Source organism: Elephantulus edwardii, unplaced genomic scaffold (genome assembly GCF_000299155.1).
Source record: "Elephantulus edwardii isolate Elephantulus edwardi_28Jun2011 unplaced genomic scaffold, EleEdw1.0 scaffold00035, whole genome shotgun sequence".
NCBI lineage: Eukaryota > Metazoa > Chordata > Mammalia > Macroscelidea > Macroscelididae > Elephantulus > Elephantulus edwardii.
The window spans coordinates 9116506-9120824 of NW_006399785.1; positions in this window are offsets into that span (position 1 = coordinate 9116506).

Genomic DNA, 4319 nt, shown 5'->3' on the forward strand with positions numbered 1-4319 from the left:
TTCTCAAAGTTCATTGCATCCACTTCCTAAACAACATGCCTCTGGAATCTCTGAGCTTTGAGAAATGACGATTGTTTTACTATTAGCAGAGCTAACTACCCTAGCAAGGCGCCCACTATTTTCAGGTCTCCAGGGGGCAGCATGGCTTGGAGTCAACTACTGAACTGATCCACCCAGTGGCTGCAACAATTGACTCAAACACAGCACTGCCCTGGAGGATGGCACTGGACTGTTATGTTCTACTTATGGTCTTACAGCTGACCCCACCTAAACACCACTAACGTAAAGATGGACAGTGTGAACTTACCCGGGCTGTCACAGAGGGGAGGCCTGGCAATCTGCTTCTGAAAGACATCAAAGCTCAGGAAACTCTCTAGCAGTTCTACTCTGTGACACATGGGGTCACCACAAGTCAGAATCGCCAACAATGAAGATGAGATAGTCTCTCTTGATGCTGCAGGAGATGGTAGATTCCAGTTATTTCTTATATGTTGTTGTTGTTAAGTGCCGTCGAGTCATACACGACTCATAGCGACCCTATGAACTAAAGACCTGAACATTTATATAACTTTCATCATTTCTCTATGTTCATAGAGTTTCCAGAGGCAAGGTATTACAGAAGTGGATGCCACTCCTGCTTCCAAGCTTGTTTTAATCAGGAAGCTCCACCTAACACTCCACCATGGGTAACCATTATCGCATTTGGCACATCAGTGTCACAGTGTTCAGCATCACAGCAACCACGAGTTACTTCTGTACAGCAAATGGACAGAGCAGTGCTATACAACTTAGAAGAATGTTTGACTAAAAACAAAACCAGGCCAGAGGGCCGCAGATTAAATCATCCACTTTTGGCTTGATAGCATAACTTTCTATCCACTAGGCCAACAGAGCTCTATGTTGTTGTTAAGTGTCATCGAGTCGTAAATGACTATTCATAAAGACCCTATGAACGAAAGACCTGAATATTTGTATAACTTTCACTGTTTCTCGACGTTTATATTTTGATGTTGTTGTTATTGATTGCCTTCAAGTCATGCACAACTCCTAGTGACCCTATGAACAAAAGGCCTGAAGCCCCTCTACAACTATTGTCTTTTATCAAAGTTCATAGAGTTTCCAGAGGCATGGTGTTTAGGAAGAGGATGCCAATCCTGAGTACAGGAAAGTCAAATGTGAGGCTGAAGCAGAGTCAGGCCTCTGAAATCAAACAGTTTAACACCAGAAAAAGCAAGAGCAGCTGTCTCCAAGTTGATCCCACCCTTGATGACTCATGTGTATCAGAGTAAGGTTTTCAGTGGCTGATTTTGGGGAACTCGTTTGTCTGCTTTCCTTCCAAGGCACTTTTGGGTTGAGTCTTGAACCTTTAACCTTCAGATAGTAGCTGAATCTATTTATGATCAGCATCTGACAGAACATAAAGGCTTAGAAAAGTGCTTGGCACATAATGTGATCAACACTAGTTGTTATTCTTTCTAACCTGTCAAACAAAGTTAATAAGACTTCACACATAGCATTGGAAAAGGGGCCCTCCTAACCCAAGTGGGTAAGGAGTTGCGCTGCCAAACCCAAGGCCAGCGGTTAGGATACACCAGTCACTCTATAGGAGAATGAGAGGTAACCTCCTCCCATTCAATTTACAGCTCCTGAAAACCCACTGGAGCGTCAGCTGCTAAGTCAGTTCTGACTCGATGGCCCAGTAACAACAAGGACCTCATGCACTTGCTGCAAAGGGTCAAGGACTGCAGCCTTCAGTATGGACTGAGGCTCAATGTCAAGAAGACAAAGATTCTCACCACTGGACCAATTGGCAGCGTCAGGATGGATGGCGAAGAGATTCAGATTGTTCACAGCTTCAGTTTGCTCGGCTCCACGGTCAACACTCTTGGCACCAGCAGTCAGGAAATCAAAAAGCGTATCGCGATGGGAAAGTCTGCTGTTAGGAACCTCTCTCAAGTACTCAGGAGCAACAGTGTCTCTCTGGAGACTAAGGTGCGCCTGATACAGGCCACGGTCTTTGCAATCGCTTGTTATGCATCAGAGAGTTGGACAATGACTAGGGAGGACAGAAGGAGAGTTGATGCTTTTGAGCTGTGGTGCTGGAGAAGAGTACTGAATGTACCATGGACTGCCAGGAAAACAAACAGATTCATCTTGGAGAGGATTAAACCAGGCTACTCCTTGGAGGCAAGGATTCTGGGGCTTCGTCTGACATACTTTGGACATGTTGCCAGGAGGGACAGGTCCTTGGAGAGGGACATCATGCTTGGGAGGGTGAAGGGACAGCGCAGGAGGGGAAGATCCTCTATGAGATGGATTGATTCAGTGACTGGGGTAATCGGGATGGGTGTGTCAGAGGCAGTGCGGTTGGCGCAGGATAGAGCAGGGTTTAGGGCTGTTGTGCATAGCGTTGCTATGAGTCACAAACGACTGGAGGGCACATAACAACAACAACAACAACAACAACAAAATGAAGTAGCAAACAGAGACTACATAGCATAGGATGACGTTCTTGAAGTGCATGGGAAACCACGTGTTGGAATAGAGCTGGTGTTGGTTGGCGCTGTGGAGCCGAGTATAACTTGTCGTGACCCAGTCCTATCCTGTGTCATCCTAATCACCTCTGCGACAGGCAAGTCTGTCGCTACAGTCACTGTCTGAAGGCAGTCTTCTGGAGATTCTGCCTTTGCCAATAAACTTTTTTTTTCCAAAAACTATTTTTTAAAAAATTAATTTTAATGAATGTTTACAGAGGTTTTGGATTTCCATTCATTCGTTGTTGCACTTTTCTCCCTGCCCACCCCTCCCCTCCAGTTCATTCCTCTCTTTGAAAAGTAAAGGAAAAAATTCATTGGTGTACAATCCTCCCTCCCCCCGAGTACACTGCACTATGCAACCTTCATTCTGGACTCTTGTCATGACCATAATATATCATATCATAAGCCTATCATATATCGCTTTTAAACTGTTCACTTCCTCATCTGTTTCAATGCAGTATACATATTTTATCCAATTTTTCTCAGTCTCACCCCAATCCTGGCAGTCCCGTTCTGCAACAGTGCATGCAGTATTTGCCTTTTTGTGACTGAGATATTTCACTCAGCATAATAAACTTCTAATGCTACCACGCACAGCTGTCTGCATTCTGCTCTCTGACGATCTATTTTGGTGTGTGGTTTCTGATTTTAGGAAACACTGGTAACATAATTTGTAGGGAGTTGCACTGTTAACCCAAAGGTGCTACCTCTCTGTTGGTTCCGATCCACTTGAGGGTCAACAGGAGAAAGATGGGCAGTCTCCTCTCATGTGATGTACAGCCTTACAAAACTCGCTGGAGGGTCAGCTTAAAGTGAGTTCAGTCTCAACAGCAAAGAGTGATCTCCAAGGCAGTTAAGACATGGCAGTACTTTCCCCACAAAGATATATACCTAGAAACCTATAGTGCACTTCCTTTCTGTTCTGCTGGGTTGCTACGAGCCGGAATCGATTTGGTAACACTGGACAGGTGTGCCGTGGTTACCTGCTGTACGTTTATGGAGCAAATCTATGTGTGTTTGCTGGGGTCAGCACTGCCTGTGCATGAGAGACGTCACAAAGAAGTACGTTACAGGGGCCCCGGTGATTGGTGGAAGAATTCCCGAGAATTCCCACCTCCCTGTGTAAGTTCAAACACATGGATCTTGGAGGAAGTGCAACCAGGCTGTTCCTTGGGGGCGAGGAAGGTTCAGCTTCTCCTCGCATTCTCTAAGCTTGTTGTTAGGAGGAAAAGACAGACATCAAGGTCAAGGGAAGGCGTAGGGTCAGCATATGAGACAAAGACCCTCAGCAAGATGGACTGACAGAGTGACCCAACAAGATAGACTGACAGTGGGTTCACGCATATCAGAGATGTGGAGGACCGCACAGGATAGGGAAGGTTCAGATCCTCCGTTGTTGATTGGGTCGCTGTGAGCCTTGAGGTTGAAGTTGACTCGAGGGCACCTAACAGTAACATCCTGCACTCATGCTTTCTGATCTGTCCGTTAGGTCACTGTGTGTCCTAGTGGACAACAACATGCACGAGACTTGGCTTGGCTCCCTTTGTCTGTCCAGTGGACTCACTCCTTGGGCTCAGAGCCCACTTGCGCCCTCACTGGTGCACACTGAGCCCGGCGCGCGGGAGGCTCTCGCGGGCGCAGGGCAGAGGAAGGCCAGGTCTCGGGTGGGCGCAGCGCGGTAGAGCAGGGCGTGCAGCGCGGGAGGCGCCAGGCCGCGGCGGAGCTGGGCGCGCAGCGCGAGGAGGTGCCAGGACCTGGTGGAGCGGGGCGCGCAGCGCGGGC